This window comes from Corvus brachyrhynchos, unplaced genomic scaffold (assembly GCF_000691975.1).
Source record: "Corvus brachyrhynchos isolate BGI_N302 unplaced genomic scaffold, ASM69197v1 scaffold98, whole genome shotgun sequence".
NCBI classification, from domain to species: domain Eukaryota; kingdom Metazoa; phylum Chordata; class Aves; order Passeriformes; family Corvidae; genus Corvus; species Corvus brachyrhynchos.
Window position 1 is genome coordinate 959,747 of NW_008239762.1, and position 24,229 is coordinate 983,975.

At 39.4% G+C, this 24,229-nt stretch overlaps 1 long non-coding RNA gene across 6 annotated transcripts in view; it reads left to right on the forward strand.

The window, feature by feature from the left end:
• LOC108448763 overlaps positions 1–19,137 on the forward strand; it is a 74,316-nt gene extending 55,179 nt beyond the window's left edge. For 3 of the 6 annotated variants that reach the window (XR_001864779.1, XR_001864778.1, XR_001864781.1), the window contains 5 exons: positions 5,267–5,393; positions 6,483–6,610; positions 8,233–8,333; positions 10,948–13,620; positions 18,817–19,137. This is a non-coding gene — a long non-coding RNA (uncharacterized LOC108448763). The remainder of the gene's footprint in view (positions 1–5,266; positions 5,394–6,482; positions 6,611–8,232; positions 8,334–10,947; positions 13,621–18,816) is intronic. The other 3 variants (XR_001864782.1, XR_001864780.1, XR_001864783.1) reach the window with 3 other exon arrangements.
• The last annotated feature ends 5,092 nt before the right edge of the window (positions 19,138–24,229 follow it).

Here is a 24,229-nt window from a genome sequence, read left to right on the forward strand (position 1 = left end):
AATAGGCTCACGTTCGCCCGGAGGCAAAGAAGGCGGGAGGGGCTTCTGGTGTGAGTTCCAACAGGTTTATTTGCAGGAGGGACCAGGGACCAGTGAAGCCTCGAGGAGACGCGGGCTAGCCCCCTTTATGGGGGATGGAGTAAGGCAGGGAAAGGGAAAACAACCAATGGGGTACAAGCAGAGGGGAGGATACAATTTTTCAGAACAAATGGGGAAAACAGGGAGGCAGGAGTCATAACAGGGAACCAATTAATAACTACAAAAGGGAGAACTTTCTGGCACAGGGGGAGGTAATTTAGGATTGGGAGCCACCCAGGGGGAGGTAACCTAGACCTCAGTGATCTCTTCTGGTGACTGACATTTGATGGTTTCAGCCCGAGAGCAGGCTGAGCCACCCCAACAATAAGCAGCTGAGCATCCTCAGTCCCAGTCAGTCGTGGGGGCCGTGGCTGTATCAATGTATGTATAAAAGAAATATGGCAAACATTATTCCAATGAAACAAAAGGGGAGATGTTTTATTGAAGTTACAAACTGACTTTGGGTCCAGCTTGGTGTGACTGGTCTGCTGGTGTAGTATTAATAGGAAATAAGATTAAAGCTCCAGGGAGTGATGTGGTTTGAACCCCGCTGCCGAGTCATCCTCCCCAAGCTTTGCCATATGCAGGGGTGAGTGTTATCACTGGGGCTAGAGAAGAGACACAAGTTACACTGAATTTTGTGGGTTTGTTCCAGGTCTGTTCAGAAGATACACATTGATGTTATTTCTCAGAGCACAAGTTTAATCCCTAAATTCTAAATTCATCAGTTTTAGCTTGGCAATTAAGTCTGTTGAATTTTACTTGTCCTGCCCTACTCGCTGATCAAGCAGAGCATTTTATATGTTCTCATGCTTTGATCAGCTTTGACTAAATCAGAGGCTTTTTAGAAAAAAGCTTCAATAAGCTGTGACAGAAAGGTAAAATTTTAATGAACTTCACATGTACAATTTTAGGCGTGTTTTGTGGATAACACTGTGAGACATGACTGACATGTTAAAGCGTTTTGTCCTTTGCCTCATAGAATTTAAATAGACTTTTGCCTTAAAAGGGGTGATATTTCTCATGAAACATAATCTCCCATCACTTCTGACCACAGATCCAACCTGTGTTATCTGACAGTAAATACACAGCCTCATCAAATCACTTATCTTCCCACGTTTCAGCAATAATTTTGAGGGAATCTGAATAAATTACCTCGCAAATAGTACAGCTGCTCTCAAACAGCAGAACTAATGAATTGTCATGACTGGAGAGAGGGAGAGGTGCCTTCCGTCTGTAATCCGAGACAGCTGACAGGATGATGCCTGATCAGGTTTAGTCACCATTGCTAATTACAGGCTGAGAAATTATAGCCACTTTTAGGTTAATGGCTGGTAAACACCTAGAGCTAACTTGCAGCAAGAGAGGACTTGCCCTAGAGCTTAAGAAGGGGGTGGAAGGACATTTTCTGCTGCTGTGCTGACCCTCCAGCAGTGACTGTCCAACCCAAGCCTTTTAATTTCCATGGCATTCTGGTTCCAAAGACATTCTAAATACAAAACCTGGGGACCTTTCCCCATTAATTTTATTTTTTTTTAAACAGAGATATATTAACACTTTAAAGGCAAGTGTAAGAAAGAATTCAATTATTCTTCTCCTCCGTCAATTCTTCTTCTCCTCAACCAAGTTTGTAATGTTGTAATGAAAAATGTCAGTGGTGTGATGGTTATACCAACAATAAAATAATTTGCTCTCTGTTTTTATCTAAGGATACTAAATCTAACATGCCAGTTATATCTCTAGAGTGGGTTTGAGGGAGTAGTGAATACCTGCTCAGTCAGCAGAGTTTTAAATCAATCCTAGTGCTCTGTAAAAGCAGCAGTATCTTGTCAGCTTAGAAAATGTTAATGGACTATCTGGCAAGCATGACTAGAATTACAATTTCAAACTTATATTTCACTGTACTCATCATTTTTGGTTTTTATTTCCTCTCAGCAGTAACTCACATAAATTCACTGGTAAACCAGTCCAAGTGTTTCATACAAGGATACATAAACTAAGGCAAGGGTGATAAGTGAGGAAGGTAGGTAAAGGACACTAAAAGTACAGTAAATTCAAGTGGACCTTGAATTTGTAATACTGTACAAGCTTTTGTGCTGCTCAATATTTATTAGCCTGAGCATTTTCCTTCCAGACCTGTTGCAGTATTCATCCTCTCTGCTATCTAACAGGGATGGCAAAATCTAAAATCAATGCATGTCTCAATAACTCTGCTACTGAAATGCTCAGACTTGCTTTGACATCCCCATTTTGGAAATAAAAAACCCAAGAAGAGGAAAAAGCCACATGGACATTTTCAAAGCTACAGAAGGCTCTTTTTACTGATAAGCTGAAGTAAGTCATTTAATTTATCAAGATGATAACTGAGATGGGATTTGATTGCTGTTATGTGAACAGTTTATTGTTGGCTAAAAGGAGGGATGGTGAAAGGGCCTCTAATTTTTCAGGGAAGAGCATGACATATTCTGATTTATGGACAAATTCTAATGACATACCATGCCCAAATGTTTAATCTTTCAAATGTGATGAAATGAGCAGAGCAGCCCAAGGATGCAGAAGTTTAATGTTTCTTTATCTTATCATACCTAACTTCTGGCAACTATACATGAGGATATTGAAAGTGAAACTACGTGCAATAGAGGGTTAAATTCTTTATTTGTATTGCTCTTTGATATATTTGACTGGGGATTCTTCACCTCTTAAAAAGTGAAAATGAACACATAAGCTTGGGGTTCTGGGCTAGTAGTTTTTTATTATCTGAAATGGTATGAGCTTGGTATGATGTCTAAGGAAAAAAAACCCCAAAGTTATTGCATCTGAATTTTTTTTTCTCTTCCTGCTCAGTTCCAGTCAGTTCTGGTGGCATTTGAAGTGTCACGCTATTTGTGTGTAAAGGCAAAAGAGTCTCAGTATTGGAGAACTGTCTAAAATTCATCCCAGATCTCTCAAATTTGACTTCTCTGCAGAGAGAACTTCTGTGCAGACATCTTCAGAAGCATAGAGATAGTGTGAAAAACTACAAAATATCTTTTTATAGCTTCAAAATGAAAAATGTAAAGATAAAGCTTGATAATTCATTCAAACTTTAGAAAGTCATGAATATGCTGACATTTAAGTCACTATTTACATATATATATGTATATATTTACATATATGAAAACCTTTTTGAGGGAAAACCTTATTTATACACTCTGTTAGAAAAGTAAATTGCTGATAATTGTTAAAGTTTCATTTAAAAAAACCCTCACACCAGTTCATACTATGGCTTTCCTGGCTCCCCCTCTAGAAGCAGCTTTCTTAGTTCTCTGATCAGTAAGGCATTGCAAAAAAGATAATTCAGAATTGTATTTGCAACTTCAGTTTTGTGTGTGTGTGCTTAGATTCTGCTTGGACTATGGTCCAATGAATAAAGGTATTAATGTCAACAATTTTTCCTATGGAAAAGCTGAGGTTTCACTAGAACACTCCATCCAAGCACTTGTGCAGCCACTTCTTTTCGCCTCTCTTATCCCCTGAGTTCACAAACAAAACTTGTGGCTCTGTATCAATAACCCTTCCCCCAGCTGTTCTGAGGATGCTTGCCGTGTGCAGGCTTCCTCACATGATAGCACTATCTGTTGTCCAAGGATAAGCCTCAAAGATGCCCAAATTATTCTTTTGGGTTGTTTATGAACTGCAGAAGTGTTCTGGAGGCTGTGCCGAGGGTGGTTGGTTCCATAAAGATTTGGGGATTTGTGACCTCATTCAGAGATGTCCAGTGACTGATACAGTGCAGGGTAAGGTTTTAAAGGGTGTGTGGGGGGGAGGGGGGGTTGAGGATTATTTCTTTGGAGGTTTTACTGTTTCATGTGGTGTTTTGGCAGGCTTTATTTGGATTACCTTATTACATGTTTCCTTAGTAAAGGAGCAGTATGCATATCAAGGAAACATGTTTTTAGTTGGATTAAGATTTAATAAATAATACAAAAAATAATTGTCAGTTGGAAAAATTACTGTTCGAAGATGTTCTAGTGAAGTCATGAAACAGTCATTACTTTCTGCTTTCCTGACTAGGCATAAAAATCCCTCACACTTTAAAGGGAATGCAAGTCAAAACTTGTTCAAAACTTGTTACTCAATTTTTTTGTTTGTTTGTTTTTATTTTTTGTTGTTGTTGTTCCTAAAGCATCTTTAAATTTCCAATTAATGTAGAAAATAGTTAAACTGCTTCTGTGCTGGGATTGGAGGAAGAAATGATTTTCTGTTTCTGGACTGAAGTCCAGTAAGTTATTTTATTTGGAGCTTTTTAGGTTTTTTTTATTCTTCAGCTGAATGAACCGAAACAAGAAAAATATTGCCTGTTTGACCACTGCTGTACACCATAAACCGTATTTTTTTAATGTGTCACTTAACTGCTAATGCTGAAAGACTCCACAAAACTGCAGAAGGCTTCCTATTTACTCTAGTGAAAGCCATGATGACAGTAAGGTTGGGTAAAAACTAAGTGTCCTGACTTTCTATCTCTTAAAGGAATTACTTTAGGAAGTTGAGTTAAAGAAATACCAGATGTCAAAAAACCCCCAAACCTCTCTGCTTTGCAGTGTGGGAAATTAGAAATTATAATAAATGATGTCTGGAAACTTGAATTCAGTCAGGAACCTGCCTCAGTTTTATTTTCTTTAAGGACTCACTGTGACCTGGCAGGTAAGACCATAATTGTTTGTAACCAGCAGTTTATAGCATGATGGCACAGAACTTTGTAGGTACAAAAATGCTGCTAGCGAGTTTTTCTTGTTATTTTCTAAGTCCGTGAGAGACTTTTCTCTCTCACAGAAGAGGTAGCAGGGAATATAAACAACCAAGCCACCTGCAACCTTGATAAGTCTTGTTTATGGTATAGTAGCAAAATATTTTGACAATGGATGTTTTAGGATTTTAGCCAATCACCCCCAAGGGGTGGCTGATCCTTTGTCCAATTAGACTATGAAGAAAAAAGTCTATAAAAGAGTTTGTAAAATAATTAAATAAATCAATTTTGCTGCACAATTCCTGCCTGCTGGATCTTCTCCTCCTCCTCCTCCCTATAGCTGTGGGACACGGTGATATACCTTAGGGCCCAGGCCTGCGGCAATAGAACTTGGCACACCCCATTTTATCCAGCTTCTTTATGCTGCCTTAACTTTTAAACTGCTTTCATCTATTTCTGCAGCTTAGATGCTGAAGGCCTTTGAAAGAGGAAAGCCCCCAAGTTGGTGAAGTGGCAGAACACCATCTCCAGGGGAAGCTCTGTGGGGAAGTCTGGGACTGCAAATGTTGTCTGTCACCTTGTTCATCAGGTAAGAGGTGAAATGCTACATTCACCTCTCCAAAACTAGCAGGATGTGCCCCTTTGCAAAGGAGAAGAGGAGAAAAAAGAAAAAAAGGTATTTTTTTGAAGTGACCCCTTGAAGGATTATAAATTGTGCAAATCCTTTCAGAGTAGATCTCCTTGGATCTTTCTCTTGGAACAAAACTGTATGCTATGATAGACAAATGCCCACAAATTTGCAAAGTGGTTTGCTTTTTTGTTTTTTTCTAATTTAAAAATTCTGGATTTTGTCTGAAGTGATCTTCTTGTAGCTGAACTAATTCACATACACTTAATTGAACAGAGAAAGGAAAGATAACAATTCCTTGTGTTCAACAGTTCTAGCTGGAAGGGCCATTCACAAAATTACCCACCCAAAAATCTGAACTTACATCTTCTAGGACAGAAGGAAGCTCGTGGTCTTGGTCCCCAAGGAAGACACATCTCTGACCTGCAACGAGGGGCTGGGAGCCAATGTGGCCTAAGAGTAACTAGTCACAGAGGCAGTTTGTATTTTCCAGGCATCCTGCGTTCCGTATGTACCCTGGCCCAGGATCAGGGCATCCTGCCTTCTCAGTGACTGGCTCCACCACATTCACTTGCAGCTACACAGGCTGCAGAGGAATTTGGCATAAATAACTGCCTGCAACACATGTAACAAAGCTCTGGTTGTCTGGTGTAGAGGGACTTATAAGTGCTTGTTAAGCAAAAGCATTTCACCACCATTTTTTTTAAAAAAAGAGAAATAATTCAAGGACATATTGCATGCTCAAATAATAATGATAAAAGAAAAGCTTGGGTGAAACAAAATCTTGCAGTAATGCCTGTAAAATCCCCCGGCACTAGCAGCTTTTGAAGTGTTTCACTCCAGTTTGCATTTATGCTAATGAGCACTTGAATATTTCAGTGGTTTTTTGTGTTTACTTCAGCCTGACCCAATAGTTTGCTTTTAAGATCTTATGCTCTGGAATAAAATCATACCTTTTGCCTACACTTGGAGCACATGTTCCTTATTCCTCACTTTAAAGAGTGCCTGGGACCAAGCCTGCTTGCAGCATGGTGTTATTTTTTCCCACAGATGATGGGCTGCTGTTGTTCCAGACATCTCTCAAATGGTCAATGGGATGATGAGACAAACACCTGTTGGTTTGCAGTCTGTATAATCTGCACCATGCTTGCAGATGGTGCCCTGCACAGTTCTGTGAGGTATGTGCTAAACAGCCATGAATGACTTGGAAGCAATGCTGGAAAAAATATAGACATTAAAACTTTCAGCAGTTCCACTCCTGTCAGGTTTTTAGACCTGGCTGGGCACAGCAGAGCACAGAAAGGGGAGGATTTCAAGATTGCAAATGTTCTTGGGCTGCTAATGTGCCATTTTTCAGCGATGAAAGTCTTCAGTAATACAGAAATGAAGAGGTTTACCCAGAAGAAAATAAGTGTTGCCACTTTATTGTTTTCGGCAGGAGGTGGTGGTTCATCATTTGAACACATCAGGTACTCTTGTTGTGACTATCATATAATTTAAAATGACAGTGCTTCAAATGGTGACAAAATGACAAAGCACTGATCTGTGGTGGAAGTCTAGCATGGAGAGAGAGCTGCAGCCAAGCAAAATTGTCTGGAAAGGGAGTTGGAAGAGCACTTTGCTTTCATTTTATTTATTTCCTGGGCTTTGCCTTTGTTGATTCACTAGCAGGGAACCAGGAGGTGTGAACCTTGATGTGAATATCTCCAGTTTGTGGGGTATTGTGTCTGTGGCACTCTCTCCTCCAACATTTTGAGGATTTGTTTATACAACGTTGTTCATCCCTGTGGAAACCACTGAAATCAAACCTGGTGCTTTCGCTGTGGCTGGAATACTTACGGCCATCCACATAGTAAGGAAAAAATTCATGGTTAAAACTCTCTTGACTGGTTTGCATTGTCACAGTTGCTTTTGAGATTCTCAAATAGAGAATTTTGCATTTTGGAGATACATATTCTGCTGAAGTTCCCAAGCCTGAGAAATTCCTGGAAGGGCACAAGTAGTTGCTTTGTGACAAACACTGTGAGCTGGTCAGCATCAATAGCTGATGGTAGGAAAGTGTCCTATGGCTGGGAATTTACTGCTGCCTTCAGAGATTCATAATCCTACACAATTTTTTTTCCTCAGGGACTTGGATGGGTATTAGAAGGATGGGAACGAAGATAGATTTTGTGGTCACAAAATACATAAAATTATTTTTTGTAGAAAAATAGTGTATGTTATAAATGCGGTGATTAGACGAAGTCTAGATAAAATTCCATCTAACTGAAACACTTTCAGCAAGGACTGAAGTTAAATGAGATTCTTGAAGTGTACAAACACATACCAGACAAGTGCTAGTGAGTGATATTACTATCTTAGAAACTGGAGTTATTGCTAAAATGTAACAGCTGTTTAAACTGAAATTAATAGAAAGGCATCCTGTGCCACTTGATTTTTCTTAAGTCATTTTCACTGCTGTTCCCAGGAGAGGCTGAGAATATGGGATTGATTTACAGTGAGAATGAGACCTGTGATTATCTAGTTCCTCATCTTGCCAGTAGCTTTCCTTTGAAAGGTATTCCTGCCTTCCTTCCCACCCCATGTCCCTGCTGGGTTGCAGGGGATGCCACATGGGGAGCTGGAGAAAGGTGTTCAAACAAACCCCCCAGTTTTAACTCAGCCAAGGGAATTATTTACGTGCTGCCCCTGTTAGTATTTAAATCACTGATACTCAGGTCCACGACGACGTCCCTTCCTCCAGTCATTTAGGAGATGCGAATTCTCCGACTGACCAGATGGTCTGTGCTTGTGGTTTCAGGTCTGAACTCTTCAGTGGCCATAACCAACTGCAAAATGCCATAAATGGAACAATAGCATGACTGGAGCTACCCAGTGTCCTTCAGATTAACAACTGGCTCTGTAAGTACCACTGTCCTGATGGGAATTCTAAAAAGCAGTGCCAGCTTCTGTGGATGGTGGGATCTTGGTTGGCAAATTACATGGTGTTAAGGAAAAAGCTTTTCTGCCCAGGAATTGTTCTATGGCTGTGTTCAGTTTGAACTCCTCTCATGTTTTTTGCGATTTACTTATATTTCTAAACAAAGGTAAACTGTCAGCCCCCCACAAGGGGCTCATACATATCCCTTTGAAACAAAGCCTTAAATCCCCAAACCATCTGTGCTGTAGGAGACTCGGATTTTCCAAGTACTGTTTCAAAGCTCAGGCTGGTGTGACTGGTCAGTGATGCACTTTTTAGATTTAAAATCTGGTTTCTTGCTTCTACCTTCCAGCCTATGGTTTTAATCTTCTGTGGAGCTGTGCTGAGCAGAACAGCTGGCCTGTAATTGGGGGAGATTGCTGCAGCCACTTATCTCTGTGGGTGTTACTTCTGTTCTCAGCATTATTGCAGTTAAAATGGTTATCATTTTCATCTATAGTGTCTTGCTAAGACAAAAATAAGCATGTGCCACTTACCTTTTCAGTGTTATTGAATCATTTCAGTATAGAATGATTTACTTTTTTTTCTTCTTTTCTTTCCCTGCTGATCCATGGCCATATCCCAGCAGAAGTTGTGCATTGTTATCACTCTCATGCTATTTAGCAGAAGGGAGCAGGATCTAGATAAGCTTAAAAATTTCTGATTACCATGACTGGAATAACAAAATCTTTTAGTCTGACAATCAAAAAAAAAATCCAAACTATTTTATAACTGTGCACCTGAATTCTACAAGTTATTCAGATCTTGTTACACTGCCTTCTTTTCATGCCCCTTTACTATTTTCTTTTAACTCTGAATGGCCCTGGGCAGGTGCCTCTCTTGTTGAGCCAGTCATTTCCTGAGTCATAAAATTGGGAAGCCATACTGGGTGGTCAGAGTTCAAGTGAGTTCTGGAAGAGGGCTTGTACTAACAGATTAGGACTTGAGAAATCTGATTTCAGTTATTATCTCTAGCAAATATTTCTAGTGGGACCTTATATGATCCATTAATCAGTCTGGGTATGATCTGCAACCTGACAGTGTTGATAAAGGTGTTTCTTTTGACTTTATTGAACTTTAGCATCCTCATCCACTAAGTGGGGCCATTGCTTTCTTGTTTCTCTTCTTTGTCTGTCTAAGAAAGAGGCAATGTGCAACGTACATTTAGCATCCAGAAAAAATAATACACATGGCTCTGGCAGCATACAAGTAATGCTACCAATGCAGGAAGAGAAACCTTTAGAAGGTCAAGTTACCACACATCCAAATTCCAGAAAGCATTTGTCATGCCCTGGGAACTGATCTGAAATCTGATCCGTTTTGGAGAATAAATCACCACACAAAAATGCATTAGAATATCTCTTACTGAAATTCCCCATGGAGCTGATTTCCTCGAAGCAGCCTTGGGTATGGTGTGGTAATGGGACTTGTGTTCTGGAAGGAGGCTTGTGTCTGAAAACCAGTAGGGACACTGGAAAAAGCAGTAAATCCATCAGTGCTTACAGAGGGAGGGACTGAAGCTCCTTCTTGCAGCTCAGTGGAAAGCTGGATCACTCTTCAGGTATGTCCTTATAAATGTTAGCACATGGACCTCATTCTGAAAGTTTTAATGCCAGTACTTTACATTGGGTAACTTGTAATATACAAATAACATCAGCTCCATGAAGACTTTAAAATAGAAAGGAAGAGGACGTTTAAGTCCTGAGGGTTGCTCCCATATTAGATCTCCTTGTACTGCAAATTCTATGTAAGTAAAAAATAAGAGCATTTGACTGTTTCATAAAGCTACGCATATTTGATAGTGCCATATCATAAAACGCTTGTGTCTTGGGTAGCTGGGTGTGGTAGTTGTAAAAGTGTCAGATTTATTCTAGGAATTCTCTGGGTTCATATTTTTTAATTGCTTTTATTACTTGTATCTCCAAGCAGAGGTGCATAGAAACAATCAGTAATTTGTCCTCTAGCCACGTGATTTCATGTAACTGAGCCAACGTCCTCTGCACACAGAAAGAAAGCAAAGCCCCAGGATGAAAGCTCTGCCTTGGATTACCTGGGATTAACTGGTGAACACAAAAAGGGTATTAATAAGAAAATAGTGGAGGGCTAGCACAGGTCTTCTCCCCTGAACAGAGTCTAAGACACAACCTTATACCCTGGTGGGTCTGCTCTGTGCCTCTTTAGCAACTTTTGGTTTTAATGGTTTGTGCTAAAGTGGGCTGGGACAAATGTAATGGATGTAGGGGGCAGGAAAAAACCCTTCTGCTCTAGTGTTCGGTTTTAAATGATTTTCAGACGAAAAGAAAGCTGAATATAGTGCACAATATTATTCCAAATAAGGAAAGGAACTGGCTTGGAAGAGAAGGTGGCTGAGACTGAAAGCAAACACAGCACAAGAGAAATGTAAAGTGCTGTCTTATAAACTGTGTATTTCTCCGGCTCTGTCAGTTTATTCATAATAGTCGGTCCTTAAAGTAAATAAATAAACAGTGTGGATATTTTTTTTCCATTTTTCTTTTGCCATTTGTGTACTTTATTCAAACCATTTCTTTTCAACAGATTTTTGTCTTTCCTTCCATGGCAACAAAGAGCCAGGGCTCCTTTGCAAAAGCAATACAGTCCTTCCCATGAGACCCTCTCCATGCTAAGGTAGGTACAAATCCCCACCTGTTGTTAGGACTGCTAACATTATTGACCAATAATGATGATAATGAGACAGCTCCTAGAAATGCATTATTAAGATGATGGTGTTACCCACAGCAAGTGGTGATCTCTAGGTTTTATTACACTAAGGCAGCCTTAAAATCTTCAAATCATTTACAGCTTCATCGCACTTTTTCAGTGGCTGTTATTGCTCAGCCATTCCTCTTTTTCTTCCTGTTGCCTTCTCAGATGAGCAAAGATCTTTGATGATTCCCTTTTCTCACTCCGTGAATGAATCAAACAGCTCAAAATCCACAGGGCTTTTAAAAAGGAGGAGCACTGGAAGAAGGAGATTGGTCAGATAGAACACACATGCATTTGTCTGGAGCTGGATTGGTCTGGTTTTGTAGTTGACATTTGTGAGCACAAAAGCATTACGGAGAAGTAACAATGGCATTTTTAGATTAAATAGTAGTAGATAAAAAAAGTTAATTTTGTACTAAATACCACTGTAATATTATGTCTTGCAGTATATTTCTAACTATTCTGAAGTGATAATCAGTTTTCTTTCCTGTGAAAAGATCCATAGTCTAAGGAGACTCTTGAGTGGCAGCCTAGATATGAGAAATGCTATTTGAATTAGGCACAGTTTATGTGCCTAATAAAAAGGCATATACTATGCCTATAGTACCTTCCAGAGGCTTTCTCTCACTTTTAGACCTTCTTCACAAAAGCACATGCAATAAAAATGTTGCTGCCACCAGCTTGTATGCCTGAAAGGTCAATTCTTTTTCTTTGTTCTAACTTTATCAGTTTCTTTAATAAAAGATATTAACTCTCTCCACAAACCTGTCTCACAGAGAGAAGAAAAATATCCCCATCTCCAAAGAAAATATCATTTCTATTTAATGATTAAAACAAATCAGTGTGAGAGAAGACATAAGGCAGCTACCAGAAAATTCTGATGAGTAGCAAGCTATAAAAGCTTCAGTTTTCTGGCCATTCTGAAAGTGGTTTTTGTTTTCTTAGTAAAATTGAGCACAATAGAAAAAGAAATCTTTCAAGGCCATGGTTAATACATCAGGAAAAGAATTCTTCCTTCCTGACAATCTGGACGATGCCCTTTTTGATTCCAGCAGGTGCTACAGCAGCTCAGTACCAACTCCATTCCTTCAGCCTGACTCATGGAACATCCCCTCTGTAAGGGGAGACCAACACCAAACTCGCAGCTTTCACTGCTGGAAAAGACTGAGGTGACCTTGAGAAGGGACTCCTGGCTTTGTCAGAGGAAACTGATGGGAGGGTACTGCCTAAGGCCTTGACTATGAACACACGTCAAAATCATAGGAGATTATTACCAATAAGATCATTATAACACTAATAATTAATAATGATTAATAATAACAAACAACATTCATTACATTTCCATAAAATAAAACAACTATGATATTACAATAGTAATTAATAGTAATAACAATCATTAAATTTCTGTAAAACATAACTGATATTACAATAGTAATTGCTACTAATTAACAGTAAAAACCCCACTACATTTCTAAGAAATATATAAGTAATTAATAGTAACAAACAAAAACTATTAAATTTCTATAAAAGTTAACAACTATGATCTTACACTAGTAATTAATACTAATTAATAGTAACAAACAAAAACCATTGCAATTCCATAAAATGTAACAGTAATTAATAGTAACAAACTCCATAACATTTCTATAAAATGTAACTGTAATTAATACTAATTAATAGTAACAAACAGAAACCATTACATTTCTATATAATCTGGCAGTAATGAATAGTAACAATCATTACATTTCTATAAATATAATTTGGAGATCATAATAATAATTAAATTTCTATAAAATATAATACTACTAAGAACAATGCTAATAACATGTTAGTCTAGTGCAGGTACCCAGACCTGTGTTGTTTATACCGAGTAGAACACAAACCCCAGTTCCAATTTTGAGCTAGTGCATTTTTGTTCCAGGTTCAGCATTTAAATTCATCCCCTCTCTGGGTGTGAATAATACAAGTTATCCCTGTATGACAGGGAAGAGTCAAGCCTGTGCAGAGTTCATTAGCACACTGTGCTCTGCATGGTCACTGCTTGATTATTTGAGGGTGTTTGTGGAAAATAAGTCTAAAGTTCAGCTTTGGTGGATGATCACTCTTTCTGCACCATTTAAGCATATCATCTCATTTCTAATGGTACTGATTACAAAAATTCATGGGCAACCACAGTCATTTTCTGAATGGAAGGCCAAGAGAAATGTGACCCTGTTATAAAACAAAGCCCATGCTACAGTGAGCGGTGCTAATATGGGCTAAAGGCTTGGGGGGAGGGGGCCTGTTTCCGTGTGTGATTAAATGCATCTCATTGGTATAATGCCTTCCCATTTAAACAGCTTAATTTTAAAATCACCAGATAATTGTGTAATTGTGGTATTTCTGTTCCCGGTGATGAATCAGGGTCTCCTGTCTAATGGTTCTGTGAAAATAAAATTGCCTGAAAGCAGACCCAGCTTTGTTCCGTGATGTCACTGTGGGGCTCGGAGCTGGGCCCTGGAGCAGGTAAATGACGTTTCACCTGGCAAATACACCTACACCTACTGGGGCCGGTTCACTTCTCATTCCAAGAAGGATATTACTCATGACATCCCCGATGTGGTTCCACAGGCCAGTCAGCTGCTTCTGATTTCTCCTTGTAGCAGCTCCCTTGAAGAGTGTGTCAGCTGGGAAGCTGCACTGTTGCTGTCAAAGGAAGGTCAATCCATTACACATAGTGTTGTTGGACTCAACTGAAAAGAAATATACCCAAAGCAAGCAAGTCTCAGTGTTCCTTTATGTCTTCCCATTTCACTAAAACACAAGCCACTTGCTAAATGCATGTAATTTGAGTCAAATTGGTATAAATGCCTATCAAAGATAGGGGTAACACCAAGGATGCTAAGGAAAGAACAGCTAGGTGTTACCAATTAAATACAGCAGTAGATTTGGGAGAAAGAGCTGGATTTGTATGAACACGCTCTTTGTGCTTTGCTTCTTCATGTAGAATCTCCAGAGACTAGTAAAACACAAGTCATTATGGGCAGCTTCAGGTAATCTTTAATTCTTTCACTTCACCCAAATGGGGCTTGGCACACAATTTCCAGATGCAACTACAGTCTGCTGTGAAACTGCACTGCCCCAGGCTACTGGCTCTGCTAAAGGCAAATGAATGGGTGGGAGAAAAATGTGAGTTCAGGCCAGCAGAAAGATTTGATGTGTCACCTGTGCCTGTTCCATGCCATGTCCACCTCAGCCTGCTGCCAGGGCGGGTTATGCGCCACATACACATGTACAGGTCCTGCTTTGTGTGCAAAGATGCTGCAAAGCAACACCACACACTCACAGTGCAATGTGGGGTGTTCCCAGGAGCCATGGTAAAACACTCTGCTCTCCACAGCATGATCGAGGCCAGGTGTGAGACGCACCAGCAAATGAAACCACAGCATGTAACACAAACACCCCCTGCAGTACAGATCTAAAGTCATGGGTCTGTGTAGGACTCATGGTTACTACCCTTTTATTTACTCATATATCCATTTATTTCTGTGTCAGTATTTCAATCCAAATACTTATTGCCTTATCTTGCTATTTTCTTCACTGATGTAATTGAAAGATATTCCTGTAGTTCCTCCACTTTAATTTTGTTAATCTAAACAAGCCTAGCAAAGCTATTTGAATGCGTCTTTAACAGAGACACTGTCCTTCCTATAATCAAGCCAGCAGTTCTTTTGTTATCCAGTCCAATAAAGTGATACATACAGTTTCAAGGGGACTGTTAACATTGCTCTAAATGAAAGCACATCAGTGGCTTTAACAGGATTTTTTTGGATTATGCCAGGAAACACCATGCCTGCTACATGAAAAGTGCACTGGTTTTCTCTTGGCAGTGGCAAATATGTGGGTCACAGCCACAGTAAACCAAAAATACTCCCAGGCCTTTGTTCTTTATTTTTTTTCCCCTCTTCTGTAACTTCCAGATGATGAACTGCAGAAGGTCTTGTCCTCTGGGACATGAATTTATGCAGTGTATCTTGTGATAGTAGGATCCAAAGTACATTTCCTTGCATAGTTAATCTTATTTTTGTCGTTGTACCTGTTGAAAGGCATTTAGTTTCCTGTTTATACAGAGACAGCCCTGACTTCTGTTTTAGCATCAGTTGAAAATTTAAAAGAGAGAGGATTTTCCCACACATTAATGAATATTTTTATCGGTATTGAACTCCAGGTTTCCTTTTTATATCCCCTACCCTAATTTCTTTCTGCCTCTGAGTGCTATACAAAACCCATAAGGGGGACAAAGTCTGAGAAACAGACTTCACGTGAACATTTTAAGCCATACCTTGAGAGGAAACCTTTGCAATTTCAGTATGCGCATGTCGAGAAGAGCTATTAAAATACATGGTTCTCTAAGGCGCTGCTTTGCTTCACTGCTTCACCTTCCCCTCCTGTTAGACAACAGCCAATGCAGTCCATTCCTGTTGGGAGGTTTAAATTGTGAGCTCCTTGGGCCATGGGTTGTTACCTTGTTGCTTGGTGCTTTCACAGATTTTAGTCCCAGGAAGCCAATGACCTTGACTGGACACAAAAAACACACCTTATACAAATTATCCATTAAGTATTTTGAGAGTCTTTGGCATCACACAGATTCATTCACCCACACTTAATATGTCTCCTGCTCAAGGCAAATTGTCTGAACTTCTTGCATAATACTCTGCCTTATTTATGAGTATTTCTGCCTCTAACCTGCTCTGTGTCTACTACACTTTCTGTTTCTTACCATTTTTAAAGACAAATCAGTAACTTCAAAAGCTGAAGAATCCTGTCCTGAGTGGCCACCTGACAATACGTAGACTCTAAGGCAAAGGCTCAAAAAAAATTGGTGACTTTATATTCCTACCTTATTATATGATGTTAGACACCATCACATCCTCAAGTTTTACTAAGCTGAAAACAGACTGGAAGACAAAGGAAAATAATCCCTAAAAGCTTAAGAAATACAATTTTACATGTTGGCTGCCTCTGTGTTTTTAAGGTTTTTAAAAACTGAACCAAAGTATCTAAGATTTAAACACCAACTTGAGCTGTCAAAAATCACTACAGATGTAGGTAAAATTATTGTTCATGTAGCAGAATCTAATTCCTGTCTCTCTCTGAATTTTGGACACAAAACTGGCTGACAGCTCACACTGCAGTTATATGAAAACATCACTGTCAAAAGCACAGACACTTCAAACATTTTTCTACTACATTTGTGGTAAAAAAGGCTTTCTAAAAGCTTATCGTTTTAGAAAAATAGCACATATATGAGAAAAACAATGGTTTAAGATTGTTTCTTTTGCCAAGTATCAAGTAAAAGCATTAGAAACATACTGCACTATTTCATGAAGTCAGAAAAAGGTAAAGACTCGTAATTTAATGTCATTATATAGACACACTCCTATAATATTGTAATCATCTACTACTTGAGACAATGAAACCAATCCAAAAGCTTTACCTTAAGATAAGAAGAATTTTACACTGGAAACAAACTGAATACATATGGCAACCCTATGCACTATTCAAATGAATCCATTCAATTAATATTTAAATGAAAAATCATTGATATTCTCAAACTTAAGAGAAAAAACTCTTTAATAATCCCACTATACATGGCACTGCAATTAATAACATGCTGAGTGTAAAATGTGTGGGTTTTTTCTTTCTCCTGTTATGGTTTAACATGTCTGAAGGATTCTGTTGCAGATTTGTCTTTTAAAGAGCACAGGCCAAAGAACTTCACTCACATGGGCTTTCCAGTGTCAAGTTGTTGATACTGTCATAACTCTTACTGCCATTGTACCTTAAATCCCAAATGAAACAATTACTTCATTATCTAGAGAAGAGTAACCATTCAAGATATGGCATGGAAGGAATAAAGGGAAGATCCTTACCTCTACATTTTCAGAACTTGAATGAAATCTATTCAGAATATAAGAAACGCTGCAAAATATCACTGTTCAATGGGGAAAAAAAAGAGGGAGAGAGACAAAGAAGGATTTGAGTTTAATTCTTGGATGCTTTTGAAGGACAAGTAAGGTACATGTCTGCAAGTACAATGCAGATGCAAGTGGCATAAGATGTTTGGGGCTTTTATAGCATACTGGAGACTTTAACTTTGTGATAGAAATTGTCACATTACAAGCCTTTCAACATAACCCCAACACCTTCCTACAATTTAATTTCTTCCTTTATTCAGACCACAGATAGTTTCCACAATGGAAAAGTACAGGCAACTGGAGGGAAAAAAACCTCAAACACTGCTGAATGAAACACAGATGTAGAAGGGCAGCAGACGTTCTTTTTCTTGGTAATTATGTTTCTGACAGTCCTTAATGTGATTTCCTACATCAAGAGGAGCCACTGACACAAATAAGTATTTCCAGACTTTATTTTGCAGTTTTCATTGCTAGAAATGTTCTGTTCAGCTCTACTAAAGGGACAGATAATGTACAGGGTATGGAGGAAAAGTGCTCTTTGCCTGATGTTGTTGGCTTCTCATCCACTACATGGTGTTTGCTGATACAATCACAGTATTTTCTATGGGAAAATGAGTTTGGTCAAACTTCCATTAGGAAGGGTTCAGAATGTAATTAAGATCAGTCTAGAATAGTTCAGTGCCATTCTTAGTTTTAGAGAGGACTGTATCCTGGAGATCCAGGTTACTCTTATCCCTGTATCCATCAAGCTACTGGCAATTTTGAATTAATGGCAAAGTGGAATTGCTGAGGGGTTTTCCCGTTCTTAAACATTTTACGCCTTAGTGCTTCCATTAGCAACATGTACTTCAAAGAGATCAGAGTATAGGTGATCCTGTAAAGTATTTTCAGACTAAGACTATTGTGACATGTATTTCACACTCAGTTATTGATGCGTTAGGGAACGAAAAATATGAGAGGCAGAAGGCACCAGTAAGGGGACACTCTATATGAACTGAGTGTGCAATCTGACTGGAAATTTCATCTAAGTGTCTTTGGAATTAAAGGCTGTTATCTGACCTTGGTGCTTACCAAGTTTTCTTATAATTGCTATTGTAAGCAAAAAAAAAAAAAAAAAAAAAAGCTTAAATATAAAAACTCACCAAAAAAAGACCAAAGATTAACACAGCACTTAACTAAACTCAGTAACCACACCAGCCTAGTGATGCGTGTTCACTCAGCCAGCACAGCACCGCTGCTGCTTGCAGCAATTTTTGCATCCAGTTTCCTTGGTGTTTTTTTAATCATCTTACAATTTTACGTGAAATTACATGTAGGTAATAGAATGGAAAAACCCAACACCTTCCTACCAACTGCTGCCAGATGTTTTCAAAACTGAAAGTAAGGGTGAGACCCATTCCAGTAAAACTAACAATGGAGTGCAGCAGAGATTCCCTCACTTGCCCACCACATGCCCCGTTAACAGCACAGGCCAGTCTGCCTTTGAGCCACAGCGGGCCAGTAGCCCTGTGCTTCCCGTGTTCCCCGCACAAACTGCAGGGAAACAGCGGATCAGGGCATTGCTGCTGTGCCCTGCCTGTATAGCCTTTATGGACTGGAGGCAGAATCTGCAAGACAAGCAAGACCTTTTCTTTCCCTCAGGAGCATCTGCAGCTCTCCTCTGCTGCACAGGCACCTATCTTGTGGCAGTTATAATATTATTTGAAGTTATCTCTTATCTGTCCTATCTGCTTCCTTTTCACAGGAGAATTGAGCTGCTTTCTGTGTGGGGCCAAAGACTGCATACCCTGAGTGAACTCACAGCAGGAAACCTCAAGGCCTTTTTGGGACAGGCCACGTCATTCCAGAGCCCTGTGTGGAAAAGGAACCAAGCAGTTCCTCCAGCTGCCTTCTGCACTAGAGAGCAACTACTACCTTTCTGCAAATTTAAAGCTAGACCTGATGAACAAAAGGATTTCCAGTCTGTCCCCAGGATGTTAAATACACACAGTGTGTCGGTTTGGCCAAATTTAAAAATATATCCTCTGAGACCAGGCAGGTTACAAACCACCCCTCCCCCACCAGGTTCGGGGAAAAAAACCTTTTTCCTCGAAGGAAAGTGAAAGAGATAAAAACTATTTATTTAACAAATACACAGGAAAAAGATACTAATGCTAAATAATGAAACCTCTCGCTGTAGAGAGACAACCTGGGAAAATTTCAGAGTCCTTCCATAGTCTCTCTCTCCCCCCCTCCTTGGAGCTGGGATGGGGTGGTGGGCCCACCTCCAGGGCCAAGGCCTCGGTGGAAATTCCTCCCAATGTATTCTGATGTTGAAACCATCCAGCACAGAAAAAAGGGGAAAAAAACCCAAAGTCCCAGGAATACAAAAGTTCAACTCTCCGTCTCTCTCCGGAGAAAAAGAAAGTCGAAAACTGGCTGGAAAGCAAGCAGGCTGCTTCCTCCCGCTGCTGCAGAAGCAGACTGGTTTTATCTCTGTGTCCTTGGAACATGAAAACAAACTGCTTTGAAAAAGTACGCTTTTCTCTCTCCCCTCTCAGGCTCAGGTTAAAGGCATAGAAAGGCACATATACTAATTTCTGGGCATAGTGCAGTGATAGGAAATACAACATCAAGTCATCCCGAGACACACAGGCAGCCATTCCAAATATTATGAAATTAAATAACCTCCTCTATTCTGCATAATAAAACCAAATTGCTACAATTGTGTCATTAAATGCCACACACAGAGAGGATGAAGAATCGGTGCAGCCTGTAGATTTTTCTCAAGTTCTGTCAGCAGCACATGTCTGCCTGCAACAAGGAATACCTATATCCATATGCTTCCTGTCAACCTGTGTGACAAATGCAGCAGAGTCTCTGTGCTCCCAGCTAACAGAGGGAGTAAATGATATATAAAGCCCCCCTTTGTTCCGATCCGTGGATGGAAGGCATGGCACAGACAAAGACAAATGTGATGGCTGCCTGCTGGTCGGGGAGAGTCAGCCACTGCAGCTGTGAGCTGATTCAGAAAAAACACAGCTTTATTTTATGTTTATGGGTTTGAACCCAAGCTGAATGTGTTTGTAAATGACTAGGGTGCCATTGTGGCTTGGCTCCCATGCCGTGCTGCAAGCCAGGCCCGCTCGCTCTGGGCACGGCAGTGCCACGAGATGCCGACCCGCTCCCAGTCCGCACGGAAGCAGCTCCTCCACTTGTCACCGCAGCTGAGTCACCCGCTCACCGGGAGCAAGGGAATCCCAGTTGTTCGCTGCCACAAGCCAGCAGCAAACTGCAAATTCCCAGAGTGACTGGGGGGACCTGAGAGGAGGCTGGTTCAGGAGGATTCCTCTATCTTTGTAACGTCCTGCCAGTGGGGTAAGGACTTCCACTATGTCAAAATTTTTCTTCCAAGTGGTAATGCCAAAGAAACTGATTATCATTTTTGCAAGGCTCAGCTTCCTAAATTGCAGTGAAGGAAAACAAAAGGTCACACCAATGTAAGGTCTCCCTTTTGCTCATCCTTACTTGGTCTATTCCCTTCTACTTCCCACATTGTAGCAGAGGAAAGGTCCAGGCTCCTATAGCCATATATTGGTAATCTTAGTATAACATTTTATACAAAGAAGCAAATCAGAGGAAATTAATATAATTAGGCTCATCCCCAGACAAAAGGTGGAGCTGATGTCCCTTGACTCCTCTAAATGATGAAGATACGCTGCTCCTAAAGGGAATTATGACCCACTAGATGTCCTGCAGACCTGTCTCACAGCAGTGGCTGCGAAGTCTTGCTGGTGATACCTGATGTGTTTGGCTGACTTGGGAGGCTGGGTTAGGTCTGAGGTTCCTTCTTCTGCTTTTCAGATGGCTAAACTTAAGCATTATTAAACCCAGCAAAACATTAGGCTTTTAAGCTGAAACACCATGTTCCTCACTGAACCACTGTTTGTGATGTGTATTACTGTTAAGTAATACACAAACCTGCAATTTCAGAAATAAAATGTGACAACTCTCAGGCAACTGTGGCAGCAATGATCATTCTAGAACAACACCACTGAAACAGGAGATGATGTTGGCTGTTATTACAGGGCCTGTTTTCATAAAGCTCATATAAAATCCATATGCACAGTAACCATTTGCAAGTGAAAACAGTGGCTGATGTGTGCAATTGTTTATTCTGAATACAGAACAGACATCTGCATGAGCAAATCAATGTGCATGCAAATTTCCTCCAAAATTCACAGAGACGGTTTTGAGCCAAAGCCACAAATGCTTTTTGGAATATTCCTATTGATTTCAGGGATTTTGCCCACAGATGTTATTTCTACACTACTGACTTTACTCCACTGCTCTTAAATATCAAGAAGAGCCTTACGTTTTCTTTTACTTACAGCACAGTTAAACTGATATTGAGTCAAACCAAGCCCAAATACTCTAAGAAGGGATAATCTCAAGAAGTAAGCTTGATAGTCACTAAATAATAAAGTATGAATCATACTGCTATTTATCTTCTCCTGCAGTGGATATTTGCAAGCAAAAATCAGGGATTTCTTCTATTTATTTACCTATTTTCCCCTCCAGGAAGTCTGTTTAATGAGGAAAAACCTCCAAGCTCTTAAAATCCATGTGTATATGTTAAAGCTTTTCAGTAAAGAAAACTCTTCATAAAGCTCAAACGTCTCACAGTTATATTTTGCTGTTGCTGCTAAGGGATGAAAATAACTAAGTGCAAAAATAAAATATTCTGAAAAGCTTTTGAATTCTGTAATTGTGTTCATGTTGCAATGGGGGTTTTTTGTTTAAATTGGAAGGCTCTCAATAATTGGAAAGCTACCAGGTTGCCCTCAGGCAGAAAAGTACCACCAACTCTCCAATATTGTGCAAAGAACCAAGGGACATTTGGTGCATCTCCGTACCATACATTTGCTACTGCCCAGGGGTTTGGGCCCTTCATCTGCTGTTCTGTGGGCACAGGAGCATCTTCTGCTTCAAATTCTCCCAGTACACACAGGGCAGCCCCCATCTGTGTGCACCAGGTCCAAGTTACTGGCCAGGTCTCAAACAATGAGAAGCAGTAAACAAGCAGCAGTGACCTCCAGCACTTGAAAGGGCTGATCAGCGTAGGAATAGTCTCTTGTTTTGTTTTGCCAAATTCTCTCAGGATTCCTCATGAAAAATTAAAGGTTCTGTTCCTTTGGCTTAAGCTGCCACACTTTAATAAGATGAGTTGTTGTTCTTGGTTTGCTGATTGATAAGGTTTGAAGCACATTTACTTTGCGTTCTGTTGCATGTAAGCTGGCAATGGGCTAGAAGGAATCATTTATAAATGAGATTAATTTTTATAGATTAGCCAAGTGCCTAGTGACTGGGAATATAGCAGTGTCTAAATATTTAGATGAATTAAGCAGCAAGGAAAGATAAATATTCTTGAAAAGAACACATTTATTAGGCCACTGAAGTATAAGTAGGAATAAATAAAAACAAGCAAAGAAAAAGCCTAACACAGAGAAAAGGCGTACCAGTACAATGAGGCAACCAAAAAAAGTTTGCACGTCTTTATTTATACCTGTTCCATCACTAAGTCTATGTTTATAATCTCAAAAATATAAAATACTGGTTAGGTGAATGATCTTAGCTGGTCTATATTACTATTTTCAACCGAGCAGTATGGGACACGATTTGTGTCTCTGTCTCTGTTCTCCATGTTAAAGTAACTGCTTTACAGTCCTGTTGCTGCCTGTAGACAAACATATATCTCCATTTATATATACACATCCATATGTACACATGGGAAAGGATTATGTAAGGTAGCCTCCCCTTACCTTGGAAAACAAAAATGTTGGCATAGATTCCTGTCTGCCTCCTGATTTTAACAATCTAGGAGTGGGGAAGAAGTATTGCTCTCATACTGAATAAACCATCATCACAAAGATGGGTTAGGCACCATTCTTCTAGTCTTTCTATAAGCTTTGCCCTGCTTTTGTGGTGAGCTTTTTCCCCTCTTTCCTTAATGGGGAACAAAGGATCACCAGGCAACACGACAGAGCAAGTGAACAACCTCTGTAGCATCTAAGTACTTCCCCCAGTATTACTTTCAAACTAATCTAATTACTTCTCAATTTTCCACTTCTGGATGAAAATAAGTTTGAAACAATAGGAAAGGGCTAAAAAAATTGAAAGAAATATTAAGCACAAGTGAAAAATATCTATTTCTCCAGTAATTGTCTCATGGGATTCTTAGAGATGTTAAAAGTATACTCTAGGAGTAAGAAGCATCACTTCAGTCTTTCAGAACATTTGTATTTTACTGACATGAGTTCTTGTCTCTGTTAATTATGGAGGTCTGGGTGAGGTAATTAAGAGGAAAAAATAGTGTTTCGGTTGTTATTTTAATAACTTGAGTAATGCATACTTTGTACAGTTTACCTTTTAAAAATATAGTCTAAAATCTCTAGAGAATAGACTATTAGCTCTGAATAATCCTGGAGAGAGCTTGACTTCATATTAATTGATCTGCTAAATCACAAAATGGTTATTGCATGCATATAATTAAAAATAGATACTAGGATCTTAATCACTACTTTTAATCTTGAAGTTCTTTCCTTAGGTAGTAACAACTGCAGTTCTGTGTGGTTTATGTGTTATCTTGTTACTTCTAAAAGTTATTAGATTCCTTCTCAGAACAGTCTGGTTTGTTTTCTTTGTTTTGTGTAAGTATACTTTAAAACATACTAAAATATCAAAGAGAATTTACAGTTTTGTATAACTTTAGAAAACTTGCAACTATTTAAAATAATTTCATTGTTCTCATAAAATCATAGTATTTTCATCTCATGTCCTCATTATGTGGAACATGTCAACTCTACTTCAAAAATCTGTATTTACTTTATTGTAATAACAAACAAGAATTCTAGCACAGGGAGCCAGCTAAACTAGAAAACATTTCAAGTAAAATGGTTCTCTCTACTCTGGGCATGGCCTTATCTGATAAATTTCCCAGGTTATGATTTTCTAAGTAATTTACTGACAGAAGAAGTTAAAATAGTTATTTGACCTTTCTGGATTAAGTGAATCTAAATTAAAGTATGAGCAATTAGTGCAGTATTTAAATTTTCCACCTTCCCTCACTGATTCCTCCCCTCCCCTTCAGTATGTTTATTAGCACTGGTTACTTCTGG